This window comes from Scyliorhinus torazame, chromosome 19, assembly GCF_047496885.1.
Source record: "Scyliorhinus torazame isolate Kashiwa2021f chromosome 19, sScyTor2.1, whole genome shotgun sequence".
Lineage (NCBI taxonomy): Eukaryota > Metazoa > Chordata > Chondrichthyes > Carcharhiniformes > Scyliorhinidae > Scyliorhinus > Scyliorhinus torazame.
This window is the reverse complement of record NC_092725.1, coordinates 24,789,488-24,810,157: the sequence shown is the minus strand read 5'-3', so window position 1 is coordinate 24,810,157 and position 20,670 is coordinate 24,789,488. Positions and strand designations below refer to the sequence as shown.

General features: G+C 53.6%; 1 long non-coding RNA gene across 3 annotated transcripts; it reads right to left on the bottom strand.

The window, feature by feature from the left end:
- Positions 1-85: 85 nt before the first annotated feature.
- LOC140396057 (uncharacterized) lies at positions 86-15,776 on the bottom strand. 3 transcript variants are annotated; one of them, XR_011936435.1, is made up of 3 exons: positions 15,539-15,776; positions 3,290-3,363; positions 86-320 (listed from the first exon to the last, which is right to left on the bottom strand). It is a non-coding gene; the product is annotated as an uncharacterized lncRNA (long non-coding RNA). The 3 variants fall into 3 exon arrangements; XR_011936436.1 differs by lacking the exon at positions 15,539-15,776 and adding an exon at positions 15,016-15,147; XR_011936437.1 differs by lacking the exon at positions 15,539-15,776 and adding an exon at positions 14,768-14,941.
- Positions 15,777-20,670: the final 4,894 nt, after the last annotated feature.

Sequence of the window (20,670 nt, the reverse complement as noted above, 5' to 3'; positions counted from 1 at the left end):
AGATGAGGGGGAGGGGTGGGAGGCTCAGCAGGCAAGTCAGGCCAAAGAGCCCAATTCTGTGCTGGAAATATGTGGTAGTACCTGTTTATGGTGTGCGTTGTAGTGTAGAGGAGAGCTGGTCTGCATCTTACACACGCCTCCTCCGTCGCTGATGCCGACACTCTCCGTGAGCTCCAGCGTGGCCAAAGTGCCTGGGACCTGCTGCAGGGCATACTGGGTGCTGACCACATTCTGGACAGCCGGTCTCGGGGACGAGCTGTCCAGGTACTGGGTCCCCTGCTGACCCAGCCTCTGCTCGACGCCGCTGAAGCACACCCCACCTGTAGTGAGAAAATGGGAGGAGCGCAGTGGTTAGATACAGAGTAAAGCTCCCTCTACATTGTCCCCATCAATCACTCCCAGGACAGGTACCGCACGGGGTTAGATACAGAGTAAAGCTCCCTCTACATTGTCCCCATCAATCACTCCCAGGTCAGGTACAGCATGGGGTTAGATTCAGAGTAAAGCTCCCTCTACACTGTTCCCATGAAACACTCCCAGGACAGGTATAGCACGGGGTTAGATACAGAGTAAAGCTCCCTCTACACTGTCCCCATCAAACACTCCCAGGACAGGTACAGCACAGGATTAGATACAGAGTAAAGCTCCCTCTACACTGTCCCCATCAAACACAACCCAGGACAGGGACAGCACGGGGTTAGATACAGAGTAAAGCTCCCTCTACACTGTCCCCATCAAACACTCCCAGGACAGGTACAGCACAGGATTAGATAGTGTAAAGCTCCCTCTACACTGCCCTCGTCAAACATTCCCAGGACAGGTACAGCACGGGGTGAGATACAGAGTAAAGCTCCCTCTGCACTGTCCCCATCAAACACTCCCAGGACAGGTACAGCACGGGGTTAGATTCAGAGTAAAGTTCCCTCTACACTGTCCCCATCAAACACTCCCAGGACAGGTACAGCATGGGGTTAGATCCAGAGTAAAGCTCCTGCTTGCCAGCCTCCAATGGTGCTTCATAGAAGTTGGTTCTGGACAGGAGGTGGGAATTGGAGGGGTTCAGGGAACTCGGAGTGGGAATTGGAGGAGTGCAACGACCTTGAGAGGGGTGTTAGGCTGCAGGCGGTTACAGATTTGAGGAAGGGAAATAGCAATATCTAATCCTCAAGCAGCTTCACCAAAACTAATTTGCTGATATTTATCAATGTCTCGATCTTGGTGAGCAGGGGACAATTTCAAAGCATTGCTAACTGTGCCCAGTGGGCAGTGGAAACCTCCAAAGGGCATAGACAAGTTAGTGAAGTGTGCAGGGAGGAAGCCTGAGAAGTTCATGCAGAGAGGTGAGCTTTTTGGTAGGAAGAACACAGATAGAAGATATAAAATAACGGATATAATTGTTTTGGGGAGGGAGGGAGAGAGAGAGGAAGGTGGCAGGACAGGTGGAGAGCAGTAAATGAAACAAGTTATAAAGAACAATACAGCACAAGAACAGGTCCTTCAGCCCTCCAAGCCTGTACCGGCCATGATACCACCCTTGGCCAAAACCCTCAGCACTTCCTCGTGTCGTATCCTGCTATACCCATCCTCCATGTATCTTGGGTTTATTAATAGGGGCATAGAGAACAAGAGCAAGGAGCTTATGCTAAACTTATACAAGACACTAGTTAGACCTCAGACACTATAGGAAAGACGTGAACGTGTCAGAGAGGGCGCAGAAGAGGTTTACAAAAATGGTTCCAGGGATGGCAAACTGCAGTTATGAGGATAGATGGGCGGCAGGTGGTGCAGTGGTTAGCACTGCTGCCTCACAGTACCAAGGGCCCGGGTTCAATCCCAGATCACAGTCCGCGTGGAGTTTGCACATTCGTCCCGTGTCTGCGTGGGTCTCACTCACACACAAGATGTGCAGGATAGGTTGATTGCACATCTTTGGGTTGTGGGGATGAGGTCCACACAGACACGGGAAGAATGTGCAAACTCCACATGAACAGTGACCCGGAGCCGGGATCAAACCCGGATCCTCAGCGCCGTGAGGCAGCAGTGCTAACCACTGCGCCTCCATGATGCCCCAGGGTACAACAATTTAACTATCTCACAATGTCTAGGAACTAATATTTGCATCAGTGCACGTGCATCACATTCCCAGGACAAGTACAACATGGGTTCAAATGCAGAGTACAACTCCCTCCACAAGGTCCTCATCAAACACTCCCAGGACAGGTACAGCACAGGGTTAGATACAGAGTAAAGCTCCCTCGACACTGTCCCCATCAAACACTCCCAGGACAGGTACAGCACGCGGTTAGATACAGAGAAAAGCTCCCTCTACACTGTCCCCATCAAACACTCCCAGGACAGGTACAGCACGGGGTTAGATACAGAGAAAAGCATCCTCTACACTGTCCCCATCAAACACTCCCAGGACAGGTACAGCACGGGGTTAGATACAGAGAAAAGCATCCTCTACACTGTCCCCATCAAACACTCCCAGGACAGGTACAGCACGGGGTGAGATACAGAGTAAAGCTCCCTCTGCACTGTCCCCATCAAACACTCCCAGGACAGGTACAGCACGGGGTTAGATACAGAGTAAAGCTCCCTCTACACTGTCCCCATCAAAAACTCCCAGGACAGGTACAGCACGGGGTTAGATACAGAGAAAAGCTCTCTCTACACTGCCTGCATCAAACACTCCCAGGACAGGTACAGCACAGGGTTAGATACAGAGTAAAGCTCCCCCGACACTGTCCCCATCAAACACTCCCAGGACAGGTACAGCACGGGGTTAGATACAGAGTAAAGCTCCCTCTACACTGTCCCCATCAAACACTCCCAGGACAGGTACAGCACAGGGCTGGCTAGATGCAGAGTAAAGCTCCCTCCACACCGTACCATCAAACACTACTTCTGCTGCACCAACATGCCTTTACTTCCCAGCTATAACAGTGAGAAGCCCCAAACAATTACAGTCGATTATCTCGAGATTTGTTGCTGGAGCGCACAAGGTAACAGGACACAGGCCAAAGGTTATGCAGATGCACCTTGCAGAAGAGCTGGAGAGGTTTGGAGAGGGAATGCATGATGGATACAGAGGACACACAAGAGGCCATGGTGAGGAGTGAAGCCACCTCAGTGGATTGAGGAGAATCCAGGACTTAAGAGTTTGGGGGGGTGGGGGGGGACCGCACGACATCGAGCTGGGTACCAAGTCTGGATTGCGCTGTCAAACACAAACCCCCCCCACCCCCACAAAGTGTGTACATCGCAACATCCTGCCCCGCTTCCCTACCTGGATGCTGTGCAGTACCCCTGTCGCCTTCAATGTCTCCTTCCACGGTGTTGATTTAAGTTGCAATACTGGTCCTGCCTCGTCAAGCACGCGGTGGGGGTTAGAAAGAGGGAAAAGAAATGGATATCAGTTAAGCCACTCCGAGCAGCGATCTTCTATCAGCATCTCTATGACACTTCACACCGAGTGTTCTGGCACCGCACCCTCTGGCACGAACAGCTGGGCTTCAAGTGCCACAGCACTGAATCCCCATCGAGGCTCGAGGGGCCTCCTCCTGTGTCTAGGCTGCTCTGCCAACGGGCGGCCTCTCTTCCCCCCACCCCAGATAATTGACATGTGCCTTGCCAACAAACTGCTGACACAAGAGACTGCACGGAGATGTCACCAAGTCCACAAAGCACTCTCCGAATCAGCGTCAATTATAGCAATTGGGGCAGATCATTTGTGCACAGCACGTTCCTGCAAACACCACCTAAAAATCAGCCAGGTCAGGTTCTTCTGGTGCTATTATTGGGCCCAATTTCATCCAGTCGTGCTGTGGGATTTTACCCGGACAGTATACAGGATTCGACTTTCAAATACCAAGTAACAAGTGCCAGGCGATGACCATCTCCAGCACGACAGCATCTAACCATCGCCCCATGACACTCAAATAGCATTACCATCGCTGAATCACCCCCACTATCAACAAATTGCAGGGTAAGAATCAAAGAATTTACAGCGCAGAAGGAGGCCATTTAGCCCATCGAGTCTGCACTGGCCCTTGGAAAGAGCACCCTACTTAAGCCCCACGCCTCCACCCTAGCCCCGCAACCCACCCAATCTTTTTGAACACCAAGGGCAATTTAGCATGGCCAATCCATCTTTGGACTGTGAGGAAACCGGAGCACCCGGGAGGAAACCCACGCAGACACGGGGGAGAACGTGCAGACTCCACACAGTGACCCAGGCAGGGAATCGAACCGGGGACCCTGGCGTTGTGAAGCAACTGTGCTACCATGCGGTGGGAGGGGTTACCATTGATCAAAAACTAAACTGGACCCAGCCATTTATATACTGTGCCCACAAGAGCAGGTCTGAGGCTGGGAATCCTGCGGAGAGTAACTCACCTCCTAACTCACTTTCCCTCATTCGCACCCCCCTCCCCTCTTTTCAATCCTGTCCGCCATCTACAAGGACACAATTCAGGACTGCGATGGGATACTCCCCACTTGCCTGAATGACTTGAATAGCACCTTCCAAATGCGCAATCTCTACCACCTCCTCCTCCCCCCACACCTTTGTGACTTGGATTTACCTGTGCTGGTCATGCATACAGTGGGATCGCACTGTGCACTAACTGGCTGCTGCTGAAACTCAGGTGTTCCTAGCCTAATTAGGAGCAGTTATCTCGTCTGATTCTGGTCGTGCACGTTTACCCCCAACCCCCCCCCTCCAATCACTGTATCGTACCTGGGCCCCAAGCTCTGGAATACGAACACAAGACACAAGAGCAGGGAAGGACCCTTCAGCCCATCCCGCCATTCAACACAACCATGAGTGACCTCCTGCCTCAGCTCCACTCTCTCCCACACGCTCAGTGTCCCTTAATTTACCCAAGAGACCGAAAATCTATCGGCGGCGGTCTCACATACTCGACGGAGCACCCACATTCGCGTGGGGGGGGGGGGGATTCCAAAGATTTAAGACTCCTCCCAGTTAAGAAATTTCCCTCAGCTCAGTCCAAAATGGCCGACTCCGTATCCGGAGGCTGTCTCCAGGCCTCCCTCCGTGTTCCAGATTCCACAGCCCGGGGAGGGGAAGTTGAACTACCTCTCTGTACCCGTCTACACGGTCAGACCCGGACAGAACCGTGAATGGGTCAATCAGATCGCCTCTCAAGTCTTCTAAACTCCAGAGAAAATGGAATTCACTCAGCCTCTCATCATAGGACCACCCCGGGGTCCCCCCAGTGAACCTTCTCCGCCTCCAACACGAGTATGTCCTTCCTTAAAGACGGAGACAAAACTGGGCCCGGTTTTCCAGGTGTGGTCGCACCACAAACCTTGAACAATTTGAGCAAGACTTCCTATAATCTTGCACTCCAATCGCCTTGCCTTCAAGGCCAGGGAGCCATTCACCATGTTGCAGGCACCAAGCCCCTCTGAGCACCAGCATTTTACAGGTTTCATGGCCACACGGCTTGCAGCGCACAGAAAGACCACCAATGTGGCAGCCCTTGGTACATCCAGGGCAGCCATGGGGCACCTCGGAACGCCGAGGCAGTGAGGGGAGCTAGAGGAACGCACACCCTTAATTCGGGAATCTCTGCTACGCCCAGCTGCACAGGAGTGGCAACGCCGCCCAAGTCTTCTGCACTGGGCTCGGCAGCCACCAGTGTGGCCAAAACCGAAGAGAGAGCACATGTACGCACAAACCCCCCCCCCCAATCACAAACTCCGCAACCTCACCAGTCATTTGAAAGACTCTGCACAATCCGCCAAGCAGCACACCCCACAAACCTTGTGTATCCCCCCCCCCAAAATAAGGCACACTCCTGGAGACATGATTCCACCTCCCAGTTTCAATTCAGCTCTGCCCGGCACTTCAAACCCACCCACTATATACACACACCCCAACCCCGACACCAAATCCAAGCAGAGCGAGCATTCAAATCCCCGGAAGACAGCATCGCACTCCCTGGGTAAACAAAAGCCTCAACTGGGTCGGGGGGTACAAACACTGCATGGAGGGAGACAAGGGATGCACATGTGCTAGAGACAGACAGAGAGCGAGGGGGAGAGACACAGGGAGAGCGAGAGGGAGAGACACAGGGAGAGCGAGAGAGAGAGACACAGGGAGAGCGAGAGAGAGAGACACAGGGAGAGCGAGAGAGAGAGACACAGGAGAGCGAGAGAGAGAGACACAGGGAGAGCGAGAGAGAGACACAGGGAGAGCGAGAGAGAGAGACACAGGGAGAGCGAGAGAGAGAGACACAGGGAGAGCGAGAGAGAGAGACACAGGGAGAGCGAGAGAGAGAGACACGGAGAGCGAGAGAGACACAGGGAGAGCGAGAGAGAGAGACACAGGGAGAGCGAGAGAGAGAGACACAGGGAGAGCGAGAGAGAGAGACACAGGGAGAGCGAGAGAGAGAGACACAGGGAGAGCGAGAGAGAGAGACACAGGGAGAGCGAGAGAGAGAGACACAGGGAGAGCGAGAGAGAGAGACACAGGGAGAGCGAGAGAGAGAGACACAGGGAGAGCGAGAGAGAGAGACACAGGGAGAGCGAGAGAGAGAGACACAGGGAGAGCGAGAGAGAGAGACACAGGGAGAGCGAGAGAGAGAGACACAGGGAGAGCGAGAGAGAGAGAGACACAGGGAGAGCGAGAGAGAGAGACACAGGGAGAGCGAGAGAGAGAGACACAGGGAGAGCGAGAGAGAGAGACACAGGGAGAGCGAGAGAGAGAGACACAGGGAGAGCGAGAGAGAGAGACACAGGGAGAGCGAGAGAGAGAGACACAGGGAGAGCGAGAGAGAGAGACACAGGGAGAGCGAGAGAGAGAGACACGGAGAGCGAGAGAGAGAGACACAGGGAGAGCGAGAGAGACACAGGGAGAGCGAGAGAGAGAGACACAGGGAGAGCGAGAGAGACACAGGGAGAGCGAGAGAGAGAGACACAGGGAGAGCGAGAGAGAGAGACACAGGGAGAGCGAGAGAGAGAGACACAGGGAGAGCGAGAGAGAGAGACACAGGGAGAGCGAGAGAGAGAGACACAGGGAGAGCGAGAGAGAGAGACACAGGGAGAGCGAGAGAGAGAGACACAGGGAGAGCGAGAGAGAGAGACACAGGGAGAGCGAGAGAGAGAGACACAGGGAGAGCGAGAGAGAGAGACACAGGGAGAGCGAGAGAGAGAGACACAGGGAGAGCGAGAGAGAGAGACACGGAGAGCGAGAGAGAGAGACACGGAGAGCGAGAGAGAGAGACACAGGGAGAGACAGAGACAGGGAGAGACAGAGACAGGGAGAGACAGAGACAGGGAGAGACAGAGACAGGGGGAGAGAGAGAGACAGAGACAGGGGGAGAGAGAGAGACAGAGACAGGGGGAGAGAGAGAGACAGAGACAGGGGGAGAGAGAGAGACAGAGACAGGGGGAGAGAGAGAGACAGAGACAGGGGGAGAGAGAGAGACAGAGACAGGGGGAGAGAGAGAGACAGAGACAGGGGGAGAGAGAGAGACAGAGACAGGGGGAGAGAGAGAGACAGAGACAGGGGGAGAGAGAGAGACAGAGACAGGGAGAGAGAGAGACAGAGACAGGGGGAGAGAGAGAGACAGAGACAGGGGGAGAGAGAGAGACAGAGACAGGGGGAGAGAGAGAGACAGAGACAGGGGGAGAGAGAGAGACAGAGACAGGGGGAGAGAGAGAGACAGAGACAGGGGGAGAGAGAGAGACAGAGACAGGGGGAGAGAGAGAGACAGAGACAGGGGGAGAGAGAGAGACAGAGACAGGGGGAGAGAGAGAGACAGAGACAGGGGGAGAGAGAGAGACAGAGACAGGGGAGAGAGAGAGACAGAGACAGGGGGAGAGAGAGAGACAGAGACAGGGGGAGAGAGAGAGACAGAGACAGGGGGAGAGAGAGAGACAGAGACAGGGCGAGAGAGACAGAGACAGGGCGAGAGAGACAGAGACAGGGCGAGAGAGACAGAGACAGGGCGAGAGAGACAGAGACAGGGCGAGAGAGACAGAGACAGGGCGAGAGAGACAGAGACAGGGCGAGAGAGACAGAGACAGGGCGAGAGAGACAGAGACAGGGCGAGAGAGACAGAGACAGGGCGAGAGAGACAGAGACAGGGCGAGAGAGACAGAGACAGGGCGAGAGAGACAGAGACAGGGAGAGACAGAGAGGGAGAGAGACAGAGACAGGGCGAGAGAGACAGAGACAGGGCGAGAGAGACAGAGACAGGGCGAGAGAGACAGAGACAGGGCGAGAGAGACAGAGACAGGGCGAGAGAGACAGAGACAGGGCGAGAGAGACAGAGACAGGGCGAGAGAGACAGAGACAGGGCGAGAGAGACAGAGACAGGGCGAGAGAGACAGAGACAGGGCGAGAGAGACAGAGACAGGGCGAGAGAGACAGAGACAGGGCGAGAGAGACAGAGACAGGGCGAGAGAGACAGAGACAGGGCGAGAGAGACAGAGACAGGGCGAGAGAGACAGAGACAGGGCGAGAGAGACAGAGACAGGGCGAGAGAGACAGAGACAGGGCGAGAGAGACAGAGACAGGGCGAGAGAGACAGAGACAGGGCGAGAGAGACAGAGACAGGGCGAGAGAGACAGAGACAGGGCGAGAGAGACAGAGACAGGGCGAGAGAGACAGAGACAGGGCGAGAGAGACAGAGACAGGGCGAGAGAGACAGAGACAGGGCGAGAGAGACAGAGACAGGGCGAGAGAGACAGAGACAGGGCGAGAGAGACAGAGACAGGGCGAGAGAGACAGAGACAGGGCGAGAGAGACAGAGACAGGGCGAGAGAGACAGAGACAGGGCGAGAGAGACAGAGACAGGGCGAGAGAGACAGAGACAGGGCGAGAGAGACAGAGACAGGGCGAGAGAGACAGAGACAGGGCGAGAGAGAGACAGAGACAGGGCGAGAGAGACAGAGACAGGGCGAGAGAGACAGAGACAGGGCGAGAGAGACAGAGACAGGGCGAGAGAGACAGAGACAGGGCGAGAGAGACAGAGACAGGGCGAGAGAGACAGAGACAGGGCGGAGAGAGACAGAGACAGGGCGAGAGAGACAGAGACAGGGCGAGAGAGACAGAGACAGGGCGAGAGAGACAGAGACAGGGCGAGAGAGACAGAGACAGGGCGAGAGAGACAGAGACAGGGCGAGAGAGACAGAGACAGGGCGAGAGAGACAGAGACAGGGCGAGAGAGACAGAGACCCGGCGAGAGAGACAGAGACCGGCGAGAGAGACAGAGACCGGGCGAGAGAGACAGAGACAGGGAGAGAGAGACAGAGACCGGGCGAGAGAGACAGAGACAGGGAGAGAGAGACAGAGACAGGGAGAGAGAGACAGAGACAGGGAGAGAGAGACAGAGACAGGGAGAGAGAGACAGAGACAGGGAGAGAGAGACAGAGACAGGGAGAGAGAGACAGAGACAGGGAGAGAGAGACAGAGACAGGGAGAGAGAGACAGAGACAGGGAGAGAGACAGACAGGGAGAGAGAGAGACAGGGAGAGAGAGAGAGACAGACAGGGAGAGAGACAGACAGGGAGAGAGACAGACAGGGAGAGAGACAGACAGGGAGAGAGACAGACAGGGAGAGAGACAGACAGGGAGAGAGACAGACAGGGAGAGAGACAGACAGGGAGAGAGACAGACAGGGAGAGAGACAGACAGGGAGAGAGACAGACAGGGAGAGAGACAGACAGGGAGAGAGACAGACAGGGAGAGAGACAGACAGGAGAGAGACAGACAGGGAGAGAGACAGACAGGGAGAGAGACAGACAGGGAGAGAGACAGACAGGGAGAGAGACAGACAGGGAGAGAGACAGACAGGGAGAGAGACAGACAGGGAGAGAGACAGACAGGGAGAGAGACAGACAGGGAGAGAGACAGACAGGGAGAGAGACAGACAGGGAGAGAGACAGACAGGGAGAGAGACAGACAGGGAGAGAGACAGACAGGGAGAGAGACAGACAGGGAGAGAGACAGACAGGGAGAGAGACAGACAGGGAGAGAGACAGACAGGGAGAGAGACAGACAGGGAGAGAGACAGACAGGGAGAGAGACAGACAGGGAGAGAGACAGACAGGGAGAGAGACAGACAGGGAGAGAGACAGACAGGGAGAGAGACAGACAGGGAGAGAGACAGACAGGGAGAGAGACAGACAGGGAGAGAGACAGACAGGGAGAGAGACAGACAGGGAGAGAGACAGACAGGGAGAGAGACAGACAGGGAGAGAGACAGACAGGGAGAGAGACAGACAGGGAGAGAGACAGACAGGGAGAGAGACAGACAGGGAGAGAGACAGACAGGGAGAGAGACAGACAGGGAGAGAGAGACAGACAGGGAGAGAGAGAGAGACAGGGGAGAGAGAGAGAGACAGGGAGAGTGAGAGAGACAGGGAGAGAGAGAGAGACAGGGAGAGAGAGAGAGACAGGGAGAGAGAGAGAGACAGGGAGAGAGAGAGAGACAGGGAGAGAGAGAGAGACAGGGAGAGAGAGAGAGACAGGGAGAGAGAGAGAGACAGGGAGAGAGAGAGAGACAGGGAGAGAGAGAGACAGGAGAGAGAGAGAGAGACAGGGAGAGAGAGAGACAGGGAGAGAGAGAGACAGGGAGAGAGAGAGACAGGGAGAGAGAGAGACAGGGAGAGAGAGAGACAGGGAGAGAGAGAGAGAGAGAGACAGGGAGAGAGAGAGAGAGAGACAGGGAGAGAGAGAGAGACAGGGAGAGAGAGAGAGAGAGACAGGGAGAGAGAGAGAGAGAGACAGGGAGAGAGAGAGAGAGAGAGAGAGACAGGGAGAGAGAGAGAGAGAGAGAGACAGGGAGAGAGAGAGAGAGAGAGAGACAGGGAGAGAGAGAGAGAGAGAGAGACAGGGAGAGAGAGAGAGACAGGGAGAGAGAGAGAGACAGGGAGAGAGAGAGAGAGAGACAGGGAGAGAGAGAGACAGGGAGAGAGAGAGACAGGGAGAGAGAGAGAGAGAGACAGGGGGAGAGAGAGAGAGAGACAGGGGGAGAGAGAGAGAGAGAGACAGGGGGAGAGAGAGAGAGAGACAGGGGGAGAGAGAGACAGGGAGAGAGAGAGAGAGACAGGGAGAGAGAGAGAGACAGGGAGAGAGAGAGAGACAGGGAGAGAGAGAGAGACAGGGCGAGAGAGAGAGACAGGGCGAGAGAGAGAGACAGGGAGAGAGAGAGAGACAGGGAGAGAGAGAGAGACAGGGAGAGAGAGAGAGACAGGGAGAGAGAGAGAGACAGGGAGAGAGAGAGAGACAGGGAGAGAGAGAGAGACAAAGACAGAGAGAGACAAAGGGACAGAGAGACAAAGGGACAGAGAGAGGCAGACAGAGAGAGAGAGGCAGGCAGACAGAGAGAGAGAGGCAGGCAGACAGAGAGAGAGAGGCAGGCAGACAGAGAGAGAGAGGCAGGCAGACAGACAGACAGAGAGAGAGATGCAGGCAGACAGACAGACAGACAGAGAGAGATGCAGGCAGACAGAGAGAGAGATGCAGGCAGACAGACAGACAGAGAGAGAGATGCAGGCAGACAGACAGACAGACAGAGAGATGCAGACAGACAGACAGAGAGAGAGATGCAGGCAGACAGACAGACAGAGAGATGCAGGCAGACAGACAGACAGAGAGATGCAGACAGACAGACAGAGAGAGAGATGCAGGCAGACAGTCAGAGAGGCAGGCAGGCAGTCAGAGAGGCAGGCAGGCAGTCAGAGAGGCAGGCAGGCAGTCAGAGAGGCAGGCAGGCAGTCAGAGAGGCAGGCAGGCAGTCAGAGAGGCAGGCAGGCAGTCAGAGAGGCAGGCAGGCAGAGAGGCAGGCAGGCAGTCAGAGAGGCAGGCAGGCAGTCAGAGAGGCAGGCAGGCAGTCAGAGAGGCAGGCAGGCAGTCAGAGAGGCAGGCAGGCAGTCAGAGAGGCAGGCAGGCAGTCAGAGAGGCAGGCAGGCAGTCAGAGAGGCAGGCAGGCAGTCAGAGAGGCAGGCAGGCAGTCAGAGAGGCAGGCAGGCAGTCAGAGAGGCAGGCAGGCAGTCAGAGAGGCAGGCAGGCAGTCAGAGAGGCAGGCAGGCAGACAGAGAGGCAGGCAGACAGAGAGGCAGGCAGGCAGGCAGAGAGGCAGGCAGGCAGAGAGGCAGGCAGGCAGGCAGACAGAGAGGCAGGCAGGCAGACAGAGAGGCAGGCAGGCAGACAGAGAGGCAGGCAGACAGAGAGGCAGGCAGACAGACAGAGAGGCAGGCAGACAGAGAGGCAGGCAGACAGAGAGGCAGGCAGACAGACAGAGAGGCAGGCAGACAGACAGAGAGGCAGGCAGACAGACAGAGAGGCAGGCAGACAGACAGAGGCAGGCAGACAGACAGAGAGGCAGGCAGACAGACAGAGAGGCAGGCAGACAGACAGAGAGGCAGGCAGACAGACAGAGAGGCAGGCAGACAGACAGAGAGGCAGGCAGACAGACAGAGAGGCAGGCAGACAGACAGAGAGGCAGGCAGACAGACAGAGAGGCAGGCAGACAGAGAGGCAGGCAGACAGACAGAGAGGCAGGCAGACAGACAGAGAGGCAGACAGACAGACAGAGAGGCAGACAGGGGGTCAGTAGAAAAAGAGGAAGGGGAAACCTTGGAAATAATCCTGTATGTTAGACAGACATCGCCAGAACCCCTCCCACGAGAATCCCAGGAAAAGGGAGAGGTAATAAACCGTATCGTGCCTTCTCAGTAAAACAGACTTCGATTCGAGTGATTCATTAACCCACAGCGTGCGCACACGCAATCCGCAGAATGCGGGAAAAACCTTGCAGTCCAGAAAAAAAATCAGCCCTTTCTTTTAAAAGAAATGCAACTGCAAATCTCTCTCCATCAGGTTTCTCCTCTCCAGACAGAACTCGTAAATGGAAAAAACCAACAGTGCAAATGCAAGCAATGAGAGAGAAAGAGCTGATCTATGGAGGAGGGGAACTTAAAGAGACGGAAATGCAGGTTACACATGAATTAAACAGAGTCAGAAATGCTCTCGAGTGAGCTTATTTTTTAAAAAATGAAAGAGTTATGCATTATATCGCAAAACAACAAACCCAGACCAGAAAGAAAATCCTCTTTTGGTTTAAACGGCAAATTCTTACTGAAGCTAACCGGATACTTGAAATAAAACAAATCGAGACCGGGTGGACGAGTGAGGATAGACAGTTCTTCCTGCTCCATGCAGTGGGGCTAGTTTAGATTTTTTTTTTAATGGAAAGAGCACCAAAACCAGCAGAAACCCAATCCGTTTTGGTGGTAAGAAAGTCACTTTCTACGGGGGGGGGGGGGGGGGACACCACTGCAGGAAAACACACCGGTGTTTGCAATGATCGGCTTTGAAAATCTAAACGCCACTTTTAATCAAAGGGGGGGGGGGGGGTCACAAAAGCAAAACTCTCGCACGCACGAAAAGGTGCAATTTCTTACGGAAAGGGGGGGGGGGGGGCATTAAAACACGAAGCAAAATTCAAGGACAGATTTATTTTAAAAACAGAGCATGAAACAGGAGGTGGCTGCCCCACTGCCATTGGACTTTGCACCGCAAGATTTAGCACCGAGGCACATTTCAAGAAACAAAACAAATCAACCAACAGCGTCGAGGTCCACACCAGAAGAGAGGCTTGCAAATTGATAAGTCGCATTTCAAAAATCACAGGAAAAATCTCAATACACGCGAATGAATGGGCGCAGGAAAAAGAAACGGCAGAAGTGACTGAATGCAATGCAACAACAAAAAAAGAAGGGGGGTGGGTGCACGATGAAGGCGAAGTGAGTGTGCAATAAAACGAATGCGGCGGGGAGCGGGGCAATAAATGAATGGATCAGAGAATAGAAGTCCAAAAAAAAAGGCTGGAAAGCAAAAATTGGATTGGGGGGGGGGGGGGGGGGTTGCAAATCAAGCAGACGTGAGGGGGGGATTAACCCGATCAAAAACAGGGAGACGAAACAACAACAAGAAAAGTGTCCAGAACAGATAAAAGTGAGAAATAAGGCTGCAAGAAAAAAAACGCTCAGACGAGGAGGCGTGAATTGCAAGAACGAAGGAAGGCAGAGCAAACTTTAGGGATAGAAAAGTGCAAAAATGACGGGGCACAAATAAGTAAAAAGGCCCAGATGAAAGTAAAGCAAAAAAAAAAAAGGTCCTGGGAAGAAAGAAATAAAAACATACAGCAAAACATTGGGAGCAGAATTAGCACAAAAATAAGGGGGCATAATTTACAAACATGACTGAAAGTAAAAATGGAATGGGGGGGGGGGGGGGGTTGCTCAAGGAGTTACAATAAGTAAATGGACATAAAGCAAAAGGGCAGAAAGGGGGGGGGGGAAGAGAAGGGGGCACAACATGGTGTGGGGGGAAAAAATGACAGGGCAGGAATTGCAAGCGTGAAGAAAATTAAAGCAAGGAGGGGAAAGGGGGGGGATTGGAATGCAAAAGGAGGGAGAGGGGGAATGCAAAAGGAGGGAGAGGGGGGGATGCAAAAGGAGGGAGAGGGGGGGGGGGGAGCAAAACAATAAAGCCAACACTCAGGGAGGAACAACTGTAAAAATGAATGGAAGACAAGCCAAGCCCACGTACGCTCTCTCCAGAAAAACAGAAAATTAAATAATCCGAAGGCAGGAGGTGTAAAAATGACACTGCAAAAAGGAATAAAAAGAGAGATGAAGGTGAGTAAATGTGAGAGGGGAGGTTGAGGGGCAAGAGAGGGAAGGGAATAAAATGCACAGGCATGCAAGGACGAACACAACCCACCCTGGAGATCCTTGGAGCTCATTTTAGAAAGGGAGAAGGAGGAAGAGCCACTCTTTTTCCTGCCACCATGTGCAATGAGTGGGGGAGGGGGGGGGAAGTGGGAAAATGGACAAGTTTGAGCCTGGGCGCTGACGTCACCGGGGAGGTCAGAGGTCACCCCCTGACCTCCCACCCAACCCCCCACACAAATTTTTAAAAAAACAAAGACATATCTATCCACACACACACACACACGTATGAAATTCCACCTCCATCATATCGGCAGGATGGTCAAATCTGCCCATCCATTCGCTATCTAGGCTGATGGATTCTCGCCGCCGCCATCATCGATTAAGATGGCCGCCCTCTCCTGCTCCGCCTCCTCCTGCTGCTCCGCCGGCCCCCTGCACCACCACCCCCCCCCCCATCATCGTCATCCGTCTCCATCCTCCTCCATCCGCCTACCCCGACACCTTTTTCCCCTCCCGTCCTTTCCCCCTCCCCTTCCTCCGCCTCTCCCGCCCCTTCTCTTTCGCCGCCGTCCGCCCGTTGTCGCATCGCCATCTTGGGGAGTCGGGCTCACCTCCCGATGGAGGCAGGCAAGATGGCGGCCGCTGGGTTGTGGGGGAGGGGAGGACGGACGGAGGGGAGGCTGGATGATGTGTGTGTTTCAGTGAGTAGGCCTCAGGCTCCTTCTTCCCGACCCACCCCCCCTTTCCCAACACGGCCCCGCCCCCTCCGGCCCTCCCCGTTGCGCATGCGCTCTGAGCTCCCCTTCCCCCACAATCTTACCACAATGACGGCCCCGGCCGGCGCCATTCGCCCTCACAATCCACCTCAATCCGTCTTCGGCGTGCGGTGCGCCCTCTTTCTCACCGGCCTATCGGCTGGTGAAAGGGTCTCGGCGAGGTGTTGAGAGGGAGATTTATGGAGAGTGGGGATGGGGACGATGAGAGGATGGTTTGTAATGACAAGGGGGGGGTTGGAACGGCGATTCAAAATGGCGGGGCCGGGCCGACCGAAGGCCCCGCCCATTGTTCCTCCTCCCCTCCCCACAGGTGTCGCGAGATCGCCCGCTTCCCCAAGTATTCTGGGAGATGTAGTCTTGTTGACATCACCACAGAGACATTGGTGCAGCAATAAATGTAAAATAAACTTCAGTAGCAAGAGCAAGAAGGCAGATTATTATCTAAATGGCTATACATTAAGAGGGTGTCGAGTCACTGAAGCTAAGTCTGCGTGCACAATAAGCAGTAAAGAAGTCAAACGCCACGTTGGCCTTCGTAGCGAGAGCACTCCCGAGTACAGGAGCAGGGACACCTTGTTGCAATCATGCTGGAGTATTGTGTGCAGTCCTGAGGAAGGATCATCAAATCGTAGAGTTTGTGCAGGGCTGGGGGGGGACCATTCGTGCCGATCCTCCGAAAGAGCACCCCAACCCGTGTTCACATCCGCCTGCCCCGCCTGTAACCTTGCCTGCACGATCCCTGGACACCTGAGGGGCGAGTGCTGGTACTACTGCCTCACAGCATCAAGGGCCCGGGTTCAATTACGACTCTGGGTGACGGTGTGGAGTTTGCTCTTCCTCCCCGTGTCTGCGAGGGTTTGCTCCGGTTTCCTCCACTGTCCAGAGTTGTGCAAGTTTGGTGGATTAGTTATGATAAAAAATGCCCCTTGGTGTCCAGGGATGTGCTGGTTAGGTAGGGGTTACGGGGGGTAGGGTGGGGGAGGGGGCCTAGGTACGGTGCTCTTTCGGAAGGTCGGAGCGGACTTGATGGGCCGGGTTGCCACCTCCTGCACTGTAGGGATTCTATGATTACACACAAACACTCACGCAGGGCCGTAATTGGGTCTGGGTTCCTGGCGTTGTGGGGCAGCAGTGCTAGCCACTCAGCCACATACAATGCAGAAGTGGCCCATCGAGCCTGAACCGGCCCTTGGAAAGAGCACCCCACTTAAGGCCACAACTCCGCCCAATACCCGTAACACAGCAACCCAACCTAACCTTTTTTGGACACGAAGGGCAATTTAGCATGTCCAATCCACCTAATCTGCACGTCTTTGGACTATGGGACGAAACCGGAGCTCCCGGAGGAAACCCACGCAGACACAAGGAGAACGTGCAGACTCCGTACAGCCAGTGACCCAAGCCGGGAATCGAACCTGGGACCCTGGAGCTGTGAAGCGACAGTGCTAACCACTGTGCTACCGTGCCATGTCTTTTGAGGAAGGATGTTCCTGCTATAGAGGAGAGGGAGTGCAGAGAAGGTTTATCAGACTGATTCCTGGGATGGCGAGACTGACCTATGAGGAGAGATTGATTCGGTTAGGACTGTATTCAGTTGAGTTCAGAGGAATGAGGTCGGAATCTTGTAGAACTCTTTCATGCTCTGACAGGCCAAGACAGGGTAGATACAAGTAGGATGTTCCCGATGGTGGGTGTGTCCAGAACCAGGGTTCACAGTCTGAGGATACGGGGGTAGACCGTTTAGGACAGAGATGAGGAGAAATTTCTTCACCCAAAGAGTGGTCGGCCTGTGGAATTCATTACCACAGGAAGTAGTTGAGGCCAAAACATTGCATGTTTTCAAGAAGCAGTTAGATATAACACTTGGAGCGAAGGGGATCAAAGGATATGCGCAGGGGAAGAGGGATCAGGCTATTGGGTTGGATGATCAGCAATGAAGGGCCGAATGGCCACCTGCTCCTATTTTCTATGTCATTCAACCTGTAATCTAAGAGACCCAAAGCAAAAAAGAAGTGAAGCACAGAATATAAGAGCAGGGAAAGTTACGATGGAGCTGTACAAAACGCTTCTTGGGCAAAGGTCGCTATGTGGGTTCTGGTTGCCACACTAGGGAGGATGTGATTGAAGGGGGCGGCACGGTGGTACATTGGTTAGCACTGCTGCCTCACAGCGCCAAGGCCCCGGGTACAATTCCGGCCTTGGGTGACTGTGTTCAGAGTTTGAACGTTCTCCCCGTGTGTGCGTGGGTTTCCTCCGGGTGCTCCGGTTTCCTCCCACAGTCCAAAGATGTGCCGATTTGGTGGATTGGCCATGATAACATTTCCCCTTAGTGTCCAGGGATGTGCAAGTTAGATGGGGTGGCGGGGGAGTGGGCTGAGATGGAGTGCACTTACAGAGGGTCGGTGCAGGCCCGATGGGCTGAATTGCCTCCTTCTGCACAGTCGGGATTCTCGGTATTGCACTAGAGAGGGGACAGAGGAGATTCGCCAGGATGTTGCCTGGGCTGGGAAATGTCTACAATGAAGAGAGGCTGGATAGACTGGAGTTGTTTTCCTTGGAGCAGAGAAGGCTCAGGGGGGACCTGATCGAGGTGTACAAAATTATGAGGGGCACAGATTGCGTCATTGGGAAGATACTTTTCCCCCTAGGAGAGGGGTCAGAACCGGGGGGCATAGATTTAAGGTCAGGAGCAGGAGGGTTAGAGGGTTGTGAGGAGTAGCCTGGGGTGTAACCTGGAGTAACCCAGAGGGTTGTGGGAGTTTGGACCTCGCTGACTGAAAGGGTGGTGGAGGCCAGAACCCTCACAACATTTAAGAAGCATTTAGATGAGCACTTGTAACACCAGGGGGTATGGAGCAAGTGCCGGAAATTGGGATTAGAATAGATAGGTGCTTGAGGGCTGGCTCAGGCATGAATGGCCAAAAGGCCTCTTTTTACATAAGAACTAGGAGCAGGAGTAGGCAATTCAACCCCTCAAGCCCGCTCCACCATTCAATGACTGATGTCATCTCGGTCTCAACTCCACTGTCCTGCCCGTTCTCCATAACCCTTCAACCCATGTGGTTAGCAAAATTGCTTCACAGCTCCAGGGTCCCAGGTTCGATTCCCGACTGGGTCACTGTCTGTGCGGAGTCTGCACGTTCTCCCCGTGTGTGTGGCGTCTGCCCGTTCTCCCCGTGTGTGTGTGGGTTTCCTCCGGGTGCTCCGGTTTCCTCCCACAGTCCAAAGATGTGCGGGTTAGGTGGATTGGCCGTGATAAATTGCCCTTAGAGTCCAAAAAGGTCAAGTGGGGGTTGCGGGGATCGGGTAGATATGTGGGCTTGAGTGGGTTGTTCTTTGTAAGGCCCGGTGCAGACTAGATGTGCCGAATGGCCTCCTTCTGCACTGTAAATTCTATGATTACTGATTATAAATCTATCTAGCTCCACAAATTTACTCATTGTCCCAGCATCCATCACACTCTCGGGTAGCGAATTCCACAGATTCACGACCCTTTTGGGAGAAGTAGTTTCTCCTCAACTCCGTTATAAATTTGCCACATCTTTTCCTGAGACTATTGATGTGGTGGGTGTTCTGGATCACAAACAGGTCACCAACACTGGAAGTGGTGCAACTCTATTTTATTATAAGGTTAACTATATTAACATACTTGAACTGTGGGTAAATGCAATACCAGCTTTAACTGTTGACCCTTGCCTCGTCCTAACCAGGTGATGCACTCAGCACATGGTGAATGTCTGTGTTGCAGGCTGTGAGCTCTGTGCTCTGAGCTGGCTGCTACTAGAATGAGCGGGAACTCTCCTGTCCCCTGTCTTTATAGTGCGTGTGCTCTCACTGGTGATTGGCTGCGGTGTTGTGTATGCTGATTGGTCCCACTGCATGCTCATCAGTGTGTGTGTCTGCACCATAATGTACTGGTGTATATTATGACAACTATGACCTCTCGTTCTGGAATGCCCCACAGGAGGAAGCATCCGCTCCACGTCTACTTTACCCATACCTTTTATCATCTTGTATACCTCAATTTGATCTCCCCTCATTCTTCTAAACTCTGAAGAGTATCGGCCTGATCTGTTCAATCCCTCTTCATACGACAAACCCCTCATCACTGGAATCAATCTAGTAAAGCTCCTCTAAATTGCCTAAAATGCAACAACATCCCTCCTCAAATAAGGGGACCAAAACTCTATACGGTACGGTTGGTAAACTCTAATGTTATGGGCCAGGGTTTAGAGAACCCGTAAGTGTATCATGGAGTTCACCTGACCCACAACTTTTAATAGATTGTGGTTATGGCCAGCACGGTGGTGCAGTGGGTTAGCCCTGTTGCCTCACAGCGCCCAAGGTCCCAGGTTCGATCCCGGCTCTGGGTCACTGTCCATGTGGAGTTTGCACATTCTCCCCGTGTTTGTGTGGGTTTTGCCCCCACAATCCAAAGATGTGCAGGGTAGGTGGATTGGCCACGCTAAATTGTAAAAAATGAATTGGGCACTCTCAATTTATTTTTAAAAAAGATTGTGGTTATAGAACATAGAACATAGAACATAGAACAATACAGCGCAGTACAGGCCCTTCGGCCCACGATGTTGCACCGAAACAAAAGCCATCTAACCTACACTATGCCATTATCATCCATATGTTTATCCAATAAACTTTTAAATGCCCTCAATGTTGGCGAGTTCACTACTGTAGCAGGTAGGGCATTCCACGGCCTCACTACTCTTTGCGTAAAGAACCTACCTCTGACCTCTGTCCTATATCTATTACCCCTCAGTTTAAAGTTATGTCCCCTCGTGCCAGCCATATCCATCCGCGGGAGAAGGCTCTCACTGTCCACCCTATCCAACCCCCTGATCATTTTGTATGCCTCTATTAAGTCTCCTCTTAGCCTTCTTCTCTCCAACGAAAACAACCTCAAGTCCGTCAGCCTTTCCTCATAAGATTTTCCCTCCATACCAGGCAACATCCTGGTAAATCTCCTCTGCACCCGCTCCAAAGCCTCCACGTCCTTCCTATAATGCGGTGACCAGAACTGTACGCAATACTCCAAATGCGGCCGGACCAGAGTTCTGTACAGCTGCAACATGACCTCTCGACTCCGGAACTCAATCCCTCTACCAATAAAGGCCAACACTCCATAGGCCTTCTTCACAACCCTATCAACCTGGGTGGCAAC